At 40.7% G+C, this 13,025-nt stretch overlaps 1 protein-coding gene across 1 annotated transcript in view; it reads left to right on the forward strand.

Annotated features, from left to right (window-relative positions):
• Positions 1–13,025, forward strand: part of LOC127185202 (sex comb on midleg-like protein 2) — a 104,185-nt gene that overhangs the window by 10,711 nt on the left and 80,449 nt on the right. The window lies entirely within an intron of this gene.

Below are 13,025 nucleotides of genomic sequence, written 5' to 3' on the forward strand. Positions count from 1 at the left end.
TTTGTACTATTCCTTTTGTGAACTGTTTGCTTAATTCATGTGCCTATTAGCTGTAGTTTTTTGTTCTACTGGCATTTAATTTTTATTCCATTTATATTCTGGATATTTCATTTATATTCTGGATATTTAGCTCTTGTGAAGTAAAAAAAATAGGCAAAGATTTTTCTCTCATCCTTTGTGCTATCTCTGCCTTCTGAACATGCTGTGTAGACCATTTAAAATTTGATACAGAGTCACTTGCCAATTCTTGATGTTAGATTCTGGGTTATTGGTATCCTATTTAAAAAGTTTGCCTTTCTGTAGGACCCAAGTTCGATTCTTACGTGGTGGCTGATATCTGTAATTCTAGTCCCAGAGGAGCTCATGTCCTCTTCTAGCTTCCATGGGTACCAAACCCAAATGCAGTGCACAGATAATGCATACAAGCAAAACATCTATACCCATGGTGAAATTTTTTTAAAAACTAAGTCCTTTCTTATTCTGTCATAAGTTTTCTGTTTTTCCTCTAGGAGTTTCAAAGTCTCACTTCTTAAGATAATTGATTGATGTGTATTGAATTGAATTTTGTTCACAGTAAGAGGAATCTAGATGCATTCTTCTGAATGTGGATGTCCAGCATTCCCAGTACCTTATTTGAAGTGGCTTCTTATTTCACTATCATACTATTGGTACCGTGGTGAAGAATAAAAAAAATGTAGCCAATTAGTCTTATTTTGGATTTTATATTACATTAGATTATGTGTTCATTTTGGCATCCTAGGTGAGGCAGAGGTAGGTGAATCTCTGAGTTCCAGGCCAGCTTACTCTGCAAAGTGAGTCCAGAACAGCCAAGGCCACACAGAGAAACACCCTCCTGAAAAACCAGAAAAATAAGTACTGTGATTCCTCCATTCTTTTTGCCCAGCATTGCTTTGGTATTAAGGAATTTTTTTTGCTTATGTAAAATTTTCAAAATAGTTTTCAATTCATGCTAAGAATTTCATTGGGGATGGTGAAGAAATGGCTTAATGTGAAAAGCTACTTGCCAGCCAACCTTACAATCTGAGGGTTATCCTTTGAACCCCTGTGGTCAGAGGAGAAAACTGGCTCCTCCAAACAGTTCTCCAACTTTCTCAAGAACACTGTGCCATGAATATCCCCCTATACACAAGTAAACAAATACAAAGCTTTAAAAAGAATGTCATTAGAATTTTGATGTAGAATTACATTGAATCTGCAGATTTCTTTTAGTGGTAAGAACATTTTCACAATATTCATATTGTCAATCCTTGACAACCAGAGAGGTTTCTTTTCCTATCTTCTAGTATCTTGCCCAGTTTCTTTTTTCATTGCTGTCTTAGAATTTCTATTACTCTGATGAAGCCTATACTTCCCATCACAGGTCATCCCAGAAGGAGCTCAGGGCAAGAACTCAAAAGAGCAGGAGATGAGGGCAGGAGTTGCTGATACTGAAGCCAGAGAGCCATAGTACTGCTGCTTACTGGCTTGCTCCTCATAGTTTGCAGTCTGCTTTCTTTTTATATTTTACAGATTTATTTTGATTTTATATTTTTTAATTTGTTCACTTTACATCCTAATTATAGCCTAATCACTGTCAACTCCCAGTCCCATCCTCCCTCCTTCATCCCCTTCTCTCTCCCTCCCTTAATTCTCAGAAAGGAGAAACCTTCCTCCCCTAACCTCTGACCTCAGCCCATCAAGTCTCACCTGGACTGCCTGTATCCTCTTCCTCTGTAGCCTGCCAAGCCCCGCCCCACCAGGAGAAAGTGGTCCGCACATGGGTACCAGCTTCCATATCAGAAGTAGTCCCTAATCCCCATAATATGGGACCCACTAGGAGACTGTGCTGCATATCTAACTACATCTGAGAGGAGAGTCTAGGTCCACACCATGCATGGTGCTTGGTTGGTACATCAGTCTCTGCAGCACCCCAGCCTCCAACTGGATTTGTTGGTTTAATTGGTCTCCTTGTGGAGCTCCTGACCCCTGCAGGACCTTCTATCTCCCAACTCTTCCATAAGACTTCCAGCACTCCACCTGGAAGTTTGGCTGTGTGTCTCAACCTCTGCTTGGATCTCCTGCTGTGTGGAGTCTTTCAGAGGACCTCTATGGTAGGCTCCCTTCCTGTTCTTTCTCTTCAACTGCTTCTTGTATATATTCTATTTGCCCTTCTGAATGACAACTAAGTGTTCTCCCTAAGGTGCTCATTGTTATTTAGCTTCTTCAGGTCTGTGTATTCTAGTGTGGTTATTCTGTATTATGTGGCTAATATCCATTTATAAATGAGTATATAACATGTGTGTCTTTCTGGGTCTGTGTTACCTCATTCAGGAGAATGGATAAGGAAACTGTGGTACATTTACATAGTGGAATATTACTCACCTATTAAAAACAAGGAAACCTTAAAATTTGCAAGCAAATGGATGGAACTAGAAACGGTCATCCTTGGTGAGGCAGTCTGCTTTCTTACAAGCACCCAGGACCACCAGCCCAGGGATGGTACATCCCACAACGGGCTGAGCCTCACACATCAACTACTAATTAAAATGTATTCCCCCTATCAATCACGAATTAAGAAAAATACCTACAGGCCAGTCTCATAGAGGTATTTTCTCAGTAAAGGTTTTCTCTTTTCAAGTGACTCTAGCTTGTATCAAGTTGACCTAAAACTAGCCACGTTACTTTCAAGTTTTCTATGTACAAGTCTTTAACTCTCTTGCTAGGTTTATGCCTGACATTTTAGCCTTTCCTAAATGGAACTTTTTTTAAAATGATTTTTCAGTCTACTTATTATTGTTATTATGTTAAAATCTATGTTGCTGGTGCATCCCACTATTTTCGTGAGTGTTTATCAGACTAAGAATTTTATGAAGGAGTGCTTATGACATTTTATAATATGGATATATTATTTGCAAACAAGAAGTATTTTACTTTTCCCTTCCTATTTGTACCCCTCCCTTTCTGTTCCCTTATTGTTCTGGCTAAGCATTCAGTCACTGTGTTGAGTACAAGTAAAGAAATACAGACATATTTGTCTCTCATTCTTGATTTTAGAAGGACTGTCTTTAATTGTTTTCCTCAGTAACTATGGTGTTGAGTATGGCTTATTATGTTTATGTGTTTTTTTCTATTCCCAGTTTGTTTAAAACTTTATTCATGAGGGGTTGTTAAAAGTTATTAAAGGCCTTTTTTGTATGTCTTGGGTTGATCATGTGAATTTTGCCTCTGATTTTATTTGTTACTATTATATTTGCAAATTGGCATATGTCGAATCATTCTTATAATGCTGATACAAAAACAACTCATTCATGGGTGTCATCTACTTAATATGTTTCTGAATTTGGTTTTGAAGTATTTTGTTGAGACTTTATAAGGAAATTTCATGAATTTTTATGATTTTTAAGAATAACTTTCTTCCTGATAAATACCAAGCCCAATTTTTGGTTACTAAATGTTATAAAAGAACACACTAAAAAGATTATTCTTAATATATCTTAACTGTAAATACACACACACACACACACACACACACACACACATATATATATATATATATCTTAATTGTGAAAATTTTTAAATGTTTATCTTTATCTGGGTTTCATATCATAGTAATACTGGCTTTGTAGATAAGTTTGGCAGTGTTTGATACCTTTTTATTTTATGAAATATGAGAAGCATTAGCATTAGGTCTTCAAGTACTAACTAGTATATTTCGTCAGTGAACTCATCTAGCCTTGGGCTTATCTTCAGCTAGGCACTCCATTACTGCTTTTATCTCATTGCAAATATACTTATGTTGCTGTCTTAAAATATCTTCTTGGTCCTATATTGCTAGAGGATCACCATCTAAAAACTTATATTTTTCATACCTGTTTTAAAATTGACTGGGCTATAAGTTTGAAAATGATCCTCAGTGACTTCTATCTTTCTTTTGGTTAACTTGGCTGAAGACATGACATCATTGGTTATGTTTTAAAAATAAATCTTTGCACTCATTCTGTAGAACAGGCTGGGTTGTACTCATGGCATTGAATTAAATATGAATTAAAACTGTGTGCCATGATGCCTGCCCTAAAAGAACAAAACAAATAAATACATGAATAAATAAATCTTTTCCAGGCTATTAATCCCAGCACTGGGGAGGCAGAGGTAGGCGAATCTGAATTTGAGGCCAGTCTGGTATACAGAGCGAGTTCCTGGGTAGCAGGACTACACAGAGAAACTTTTTCTTGAAAAAGAAAAATTGTCTCATTGATTCTTTGTATTTTAGTATTAATAATAGCTCTTATCATTTTTCCTTTTTACTAATTTTAGGTTTTACATATTCTTATTTGGTTTGCTTTTGTTTTAAGACAAAAATCTTGCTATGTAGCCCAGGCTGACCTCAAACTCATAATCTTCTGGCCTCAGCCTCCCTAATTTGAGAGTACAAGTATGAGCCACCAGACCTGACTTATTCTTGTTTTCCAAAGACTTTGACATGCTTTATTACGTTATTTATTTTATATCTGTCTAATTTTTTTAAAGGTGTATGTATGTTGCTTATTTGTGTGTTTGGGCATGCATTCATGTGCACACACATGCATGATATACATGTCTACATCTCCCATCTGACCATTCCCATGAGTATGCAGATACACAATGCTTTCTTATTCTGTCTCTTTTTCTTGCCATCAGATGCATAACTTTTTTCCATTTTATTATTTTATTCATATTACATCTCGATTGTTAGCCCTTCCCTTGTTTCCTCCCATTCTTCCCTCCCTCCCACTTCCCCCATTCTCCCCTCCCCTATGTCTGTGATTGAGGGAGACCTCCTCCCCCTATATATGCTCTTAGAATATCGAGTCTCTTCTTGGTAACTTGCTATCCTTCCGAGTGCCGCCAGGCCTCCCCATCCAGGGGACGTGGTCAGAAAAGCGGCACCATGTCCCCGTCCCGCGGGTTTAGTTATTCGGGTTCTCGAAGGGGGTCGCGGCCTGTAAATAAGAATGGGCGGGAGAGAGACACGACTCTTGAAAGGTTGGTCTTATCAAGAGTCATTTACTGAGAGCAGGTGTATGATTTTTAAAGTGTGCTTCAGGAAGGGCGGGGGAAGGAGGGAGAGCAGTGGGAGAGTACAGAATCTTCTGGGGTAGGAACCCCTGGGACAATGTGTGGGGCGGGGGGAGGAGACAGCTGGCCCCGCGGTCCTCTCCCAGAGACCACAGCACGTCAGATGTTCATGTACCGTGACTCCTATGAAAGGCTACAAAGCCACGGTACACTGAGTGTTCCTTTTCTCAGGGCCAAGTTCCCTCTCCTGGGGCCAAGCACGACGTTTGCGGTTTGTCCGTTGCAAGGCAAAATGTTTGATAAGTTCTTTCTGTATAGGCTGGCTGGAAAGGGTCAGCTGGAGTTCAACGCAACCAGGGTCTTCTCAGCTCAGCCAGGGTCTCTCAGCTCCCGACATCTCCCCCTTCCCTATTTAATAAAGGCCCAGCACACCACATGCTAAGGAAGGTCTCACACATTCCCGAGAGCGCTCGCCGTCGGGGTGGCGGAAGGCAAAAACTGGTGCCACATGTGGGCGCAGTACTTCGCAGCTCTCCATAGGGTGTTATATGGGCAGTGAGCTTAGGAAAAGGAAATGGTCCGATCAAGGCTGGAGCATGTCTCAGAGCCAACCGATCAAGGACCATCTTAGAGGTACCACTCAGTGCCATCCCGCGTGCAATGGGCAAGCTTCCCTGCGGGGTGCAATGGCCACTGGGTGCACGCAGATATAGGGTGCCTTACGACGTGCAATGGCAACTAGGGCCAGTCGAGTGCAAATGCCACGCAGAAAGAAGAGAGAGAGACTCACTTCAAGTTAGTTATGTAGGATTTACAGGCAGCCTGCCAGGCCTGGGGGAATGATCTGACCTCTAAGGCAAAAAGGCTGTGCGGTAAGAACTGAGGATGATGGGAAGGGGTTTGATGAGGTTACCAGAAACGCCTGGGGCAGAGTCGAGCCCTCCATTTGGCATCGCGTAATGCCTGGAAATGTAGGGGTTGTCCATAGGGCTGCTGTGAAGGCTGTTGGACCCTTGAAGTCTCTGTTTCGGAGGCATTATTTTGAAGATCTTCTGAGGAGAGGCAGTGGTAATGGACCTGTATATTCTTGGTAGCAGAGTCAACCTGGCTTTTAACAAAGGTGGTTAAACGATGGAAGGCCCAAGGCCCAAAAGAAAGGAGGAGGAGGATCCCCACAAAGGGGCCCAGGAGGCTGGGCAAGAGGGTAGAGAGCCAGGGGGAGGAGGAAAACCAATTTTGATACCAGGATTCTTGTTTCTCTCTGGCTCGCCGACGTTCCTCCAGGGCCTTGGAAACTTTGTCAAGGCTCTTTTGTGCTAAGCCTGTTTTACTGACATAGAAGCAACATTCCTCTTTAAGAGCAGCACAGAGCCCCCCCTCCTTGAGGAAAAGGAGGCCAAGGCCTCTGCGGTTTTGAAGAACTACCTCTGCAAGGGAATCAAGGGAGTCCTTTACCCCCCGAATCCCATCTCTCATATTAGAAATATCTCTATCAATAATTGTCTGGAGTTCAGCAAAACCTTGTTTGGAGGTCACCAGGGAGGCAATTCCTGTACCTGCCCCCACTGCACCAAGGCCCAAAATAGTGGCTATGGTGAGGGTCATAATGGGCTCTCTCTTAGATCAGGGGTGGATGGAGACGCCCTTATCTATAAAGTTCAGGAAATCTTCAGGGTTGTGGACAGAGAAGTGAGGGAATAAGAGGACCGTCACACACCAATCACGTTTGTGGATAAATAAAGGGGTAAAGATAAAAGAGGCCAGGCCTGAAGAGCAGGCAAAATAAGTACCATTAGGGGCCAAGGCGAATTGGAAGGTGGTATTTAATACAAGAGTCTGATTGCAAACTTTTAATAGGTCTCTGGGGGGAAGCATATTTGGGCCCAGAAGGCAAGTGCCGAAACCAGAAATAGATTGAACTGTAATGGAGTTGTCAGGTTCGGACGTGGAAAGGGCGGGAGGTGTCTCATTGGTAAAGGAGGGGGTGGAAAAGAGCACGATAGTAAGGGGAGGTGGGGGAGAAACATATCCAACATTCTGGGTAAGCAGAGGAGTTAGCACTTTTAAGGGTCTGGATAGAGGCATTAGCGAGATCAATAATGAGTTCTGCAGTACTAGGGGGACCAACAGGGATGGTGGGTTGGAACAGGGAAGGGAAAGAAGAGTGGGGGGTGGCAGAAGTATGAGGGGTTGGCTGTAGCTTAGGAGCAGGAGGCTTTGGGGCGGCTGCTACAGGCTTATGAAGCATATTATTGGGGCCTGCAGAGTCAGCATTTTTATTGGGGACTTCTTTTAAGAGCCTGATTTCAAAGGTTAATCCCATGTCATAACCTATTTTATAAAGGCGTAGGCCCCACTCAAAGCCTCTGTCAGTCCAAATTTGACGTTTGCCTGGGGCGGTGAAGGAGATGGATAGGGGATTGCACCAACCGAGGGTGGTGGAACGAGCGCTATTGCAAAGGTTTTTTAAGTCATCAAGTGTATAGTAATTATTAACTTCAGGGTGTATCCAGGAACTAGTGACAGAGATATAATCCCAGGGGGAAGAAGGCTTCCAATAAGTGGTTCCCGATGTCTCACATCCATTTATCCACAAATTTCGGGAATTCCTTGTTTTTAATTGCTGAGTAGTATTCCATAGTGTATATGTACCACAGTTTCTTTATCCACTCTTCTACTGAGGGACACTTAGGCTGTTTCCATGTTCTGCCTATTATGAATAACGCTGCTATGAACATGGTTGAGCAAATTTTCTTGTTGTAAAAAAAAAATTTCTTGTTATGTGCTGGAGCATTTTCTGGGTTGTGTGCTGGGGCATCTTCTGGATATATTCCAAGGAGTGGAATAGCTGGGTCTTGAGGAAGCCCTATTCCCATTTTTCTGAGATAGCACCAGATAGATTTCCAAAGTGGCTGTACTAGTTTGCATTCCCACCAGCAATGAAGGAGTGTTCCTCTCTCCCCACATCCTCGCCAGCATGTGGTGTCGCTTGAGTTTTTGACCTTAGCCATTCTGATGGGTGTAAGATGGAATCTCAGAGTTGTTTTGATTTGCATTTCCCTGATGACTAAGGAGGTTGAGCATTTCTTTAAGTGTTTCTCAGCCATTTGATACTCCTCTGTTGAGAATCTCTGTTTAGTTCCAAGCCCCATTTCTCAATTGGGTTATTCGGTTTGGTGGTGTTTAATTTCTTGAGTTCTTTACATATTTTGGATATTAGACCTTTGTCAGATGTAGGGTTGGTGAAGATTTTTTCCCAGTCTGTAGGCTGTCGCTTTGTTCTCTTGACAGTGTCTCCTGCCTTACAGAAGCTTCTCAGCCTCATGAGGTCCCATTTACTAATGGTTGACATTAAGGCCTGGGCCATTGGTGTTCTGTTCAGGAAGTTGTCTCCTGTGCCAATATGTTCCAGGCTCTTTCCCACTTTTTCCTCTAAGTGGCTTAGTGTCTCTGGTTTTATGTTGAGGTCTTTAATCCACTTGGATTTGAGTTTTGTGCAAGGTGACAAATATGGGTCCAGTTTCATTTTTTTACACATAGACCTCCAATTAGACCAGCACCATTTGTTGAAGATGCTATCCTTTTTCCATTGAATGGATTTGGCTTCTTTGTCAAAAATCAAGTGACCATATGTGTGTGGATTCATATCTGGGTCTTCGATTCGATTCCACTGATCAACTAGCCTGTTGCTATGCCAGTACCATGCAGTTTTAATTACTGTTGCTTTATAGTACAGTTTGAGATCAGGTATGGAGATTCCTCCGGAGCAACTTTTATTGTACAAGATTGTGTTAGCTATTCTGGATTTTTTGTTTTTCCATATGAAGTTCAGAATTGAACTTTCAATGTCTTTAAAAAATTGTGTAGGTATTTTGATAGGGATTGCATTGAATCTGAAGATTGCTTTTGGTAGGATGGCCATTTTTACTATGTTAATTCTCCCGATCCATGAGCAAGGAAGATCATGCCATCTTCTCAGGTTATCTTCAATCTCTTTCTTCAGAGTTTTGAAATTTTTTTCATACAAGTCCTTCACTTGCTTAGTTAGGGTAACTCCTAGATATTTTATATTGTTTGTGGCTAATGTGAAGGGTGTGGTTTTCCTAATTTCTTCCTCTGCAAGCTTGTCATTTGTGTATAGGAAGGCTACAGACTTTTTTGAGTTAATTTTGTATCCAGCCAATTTGCTGAAGGTGTTTATCAGCTTTTGGAGTTCTCTGGTGGAATTTTGAGGGTCACTTATGTACACTATCATATCATCTGCAAATAGGGATAATTTGACTTCCTCCTTTCCCATTTGGATACCCTTGATCTCCTTTTGTTGTCTTATTGCTCTGGCTAGAACTTCGAGTACTATATTGAAGAGATATGGAGAGAGTGGGCAGCCTTGCCTTGTTCCCGATTTTAGAGGAATTTCCTTGAGTATCTCACCATTTACTTTGATTTTGGCTATTGGCTTGCTGTATATAGCCTTTATTATGTTGAGGAAAGTGCCTTGTATCCCCGATCTCTCTAAAACTTTAAACATGAATGGGTGTTGAATTTTATCAAATGCTTTCTCTGCATCCAAGGAGATGATCATGTGGTTTTTTATTTTCAGTTTGTTTATATGGTGGATTACATTGATGGATTTCCGTATATTAAACCATCCCTGCATGCCTGGAATGAAGCCTACTTGGTCATGATGAATGATATCTTTGATGTGTTCCTGTATTCGTTTTGCAAGTATTTTATTTAGTATTTTTGCATCTATGTTCATAAGAGAAATTGGTCTGAAATTCTCTTTCTTTGTTGAGTCTTTGTGAGGTTTAGGTATCAATGAGACTATGGCCTCATAGAATGAATTTGGTAATTTTCCATCCATTTCTATCTTTTGGAGTAGCTTGAAGAGTATTGGTATTAGCTCGCCCTTGAAGGTCTGGTAGAATTCTGCACTGAAACCATCTGGCCCTGGGCTTTTTTTGGTTGGGAGACCATCGATGATTGCTTCTATTTCTGTAGGAGAAATGGGACTATTTAGCTTGTTTATCTGTTCTTCATTCAACTTTGGCAAGTGAAATTGATCAAGAAAATCGTCTATTTCCCTTAGATTTTCAAATTTTGTGGCATATATGCCTTCAAAGTAGGATCTTATGATTCTTTGAATTTTTTCAGTGTCTGTTGTTATGTCTCCCTTTTCATTTCTGATTTTGTTGATTTCCATACTGTCTCTCTGTCTTTTAGTTAGTTTGGCTAACGGTCTGTCTATCTTGTTGATTTTCTCAAAGAACCAGCTCTTCGTTTTGTTGATTCTTTGGACTGTTTTCTTAGTTTCTAATTTGTTAATTTCAGCCCTGAGTTTGATTATTTCCAGGCGTCTACTCCTCTTGGGTGTTTCTGCTTCTTTTTTTTCTAGGGCTTCCAGTTGTGTTGTTAAGATGCTTATGTGCGATGTTTCCAATTTCTTTTTAAAGGCACTTAGTGCTATGAATTTTCCTCTTAGCACTGCTTTCAATGTATCCCACAAATTTGGGTATGTTGTTCTTCATTTTCATTGAATTTCAGAAACTCCTTGATTTCTTTCTTTATTTCTTCCCTGACCCAGGTGTCATTTAGCAGAGAGTTGTTTAGTTTCCACGTACGTGTAGGCTTTTTGTTATTTCTGTTGTTGTTGAATTGCAGCCTAAGAGCATGGTGATCTGATAGGATACAAGGTATTATTTCAATCCCCTTGTATCTATTGAGGCTTGCTTTGTGACCTACAATGTGATCAATTTTGGAGAAGGCTCCATGGGGTGCAGAGAAGAAGGTGTATTCTTTCTTGTGTGGGTGAAAGGTTCTATAGATCAGATGCATAACTTTTAAACTGGTAGCTCCCTAAAGCAATATTTAAAATTTTTGTTGGTTAGTGAACCATTAATTTCTGTCACATAATAGAAGGTATGTCTTTTTTAACGTTTTTTACATTTTTATTAATGTATTCATATTACATCTTGATGTTAGCCCTTCCCCTGTTTCCTCCCATTAGCCCCTCCCTCCCACTTCCCCCCTTCTCCCCTCCCCTATGCCTGTGATAGAGGGAGACCTCCTCCCCCTATATATGCTCTTGGAATAGCGAGTCTCTTCTTGGTAACTTGCTATCTTTCCTCTGAGTGCTGCCAGGCCTCCCCATCCATGAGGCGTGGTCTGCAAAGGGGCACCAGAGTTCGTGTGAGAGTCAGATCTCACTCTCCACTCAACGGTGGAAAATATCATGTTCGTCGGCTAGGTCTTGTTAGGGGTTCAAAGTTTACTGCCTATATTCTCCTTGGCTGGTGCCTTAGTTTGAGGAGGACCCCAGGACCCAGATCTGCCTGTCATAAAGTTCTTCTTGTAGGTTTCCAGGACCCTGTGGGTCCTACTATTTCCCCATTCTTCCATGCTACATGTAACACAGTTTCTTAGTCCATTCTTCTACTGAGGGACACTTAGGCTGTTTCCATGTTCTGGCTATTATGTATAAAGCAGCCAAGAACACAGTTGAGCATACGTCCTTGTTGTGTGGTAGGGCATTTTATGGGTATATTCCAAGGAGTGGGATAGCTGGTTCTTGAGGAAGCCCTAACCCATTTTTCTGAGAAAGCACCAGATAGCTTTTCAAAGTGGTTGTACTAGTTTGAATTCCCACCAGCAATGAAGGAGTGTTCCTCTCTCTCCACATCCTCACCAGCATGTGGTGTCACTTGAGTTTTTGATCTTAGCCATTCTGATGGGTGTAAGATGGAATCTCAGTGTCGTTTTGATTTGCATTTCTCTGATGACTAACCAGGATGAACATTTCTTTAAGTGTTTCTTGGCCATTTGATATTCCTCTGTTGAGAATTCTCTGTTAAGTTCCTTGAAGATGCTATCATTTTTCCATTGAATAGATTTGGCTTCTTTGTCAAAAATCAAGTGAACAAATGTATGTGAATTCATCCCTGGTCTTCAATTCGATTCCATTGATCCACCAGCCTATTGCTTTGCCAGTACCATGCTGTTTTAATTACTGTTGCTCTGTAGTACAGCTTGAGATCAGGTAAGGAGATTCCTCCAGAGGATCTTTTATTGTATAGGATTGTTTTTGCTATTCAGGGTTTTTTATTTCTCCATATGAATGTGAGAATTGATCTTTCAATATCTTCAAAATATTTTGTAGGTATTTTGATAGGGATTGCATTGAATCTGTAAATTGTTTTTGGTAAGATGGCCATTTTTACTATGTTGATTCTCCCGATCCACGAACAAGGTAAATCCCTCCATCTTCTGATGTCATCTTCAATCTCTTTCTTCAGAGGTTTAAAGTTTTTTTCAAATAAGTCCTTCACTTGCTTGGTCAGAGTTACTCCTAGATATTTTATATTGTTTTTGGCTATCGTGAAGGGAGTAGTTTTCCTAATTTCTTCCTCTGCTGTTTGTCATTTGTATACAGGAAAGCTACTGACTTTTTTTAGTTTATTTTGTATCCTGCCAATTTGCTGAAGGTGTTTCTCAGCTGTAGGAGTTCTCTGGTGGAATTTTGCGAGTCACTTATATACACTATCATATCATCTGCAAATAGGGATAATTTGACTTCTTCCTTTCCCATTTGAATCCCCTTGATCTCCTTTTGATGTCTTTTTGCTCTGGCTAGAACTTCAAGAACTATATTGAAGAGATATGGGGACAGAGGGCAGCCTTGTCTGGTCCCCGATTTTAGAGGGATTTCCTTGAGTATCTCTCCATTTAATTTAATGTTAGCTGTTGGTTTGCTGTATATAGCCTTTATTATGTTTAGATAAGTGCCTTGTATTCCCGCTCTCTCCAGAACTTTAAACATAAATGGGTGTTGGATTTTGTCAAATGCTTTTTCTGCATCTAAAGAGATGATCATGTGGTTTTTCTCTTTCAGTTTGTTTATATGATGGATTACATTGATGGATTTCTGTATGTTAAACCATCCCTGCATGCCTGGAATGAATCCTACCTGGTCA

This window comes from Acomys russatus, chromosome X, assembly GCF_903995435.1.
Source record: "Acomys russatus chromosome X, mAcoRus1.1, whole genome shotgun sequence".
Classification (NCBI taxonomy): Eukaryota; Metazoa; Chordata; class Mammalia; order Rodentia; family Muridae; genus Acomys; species Acomys russatus.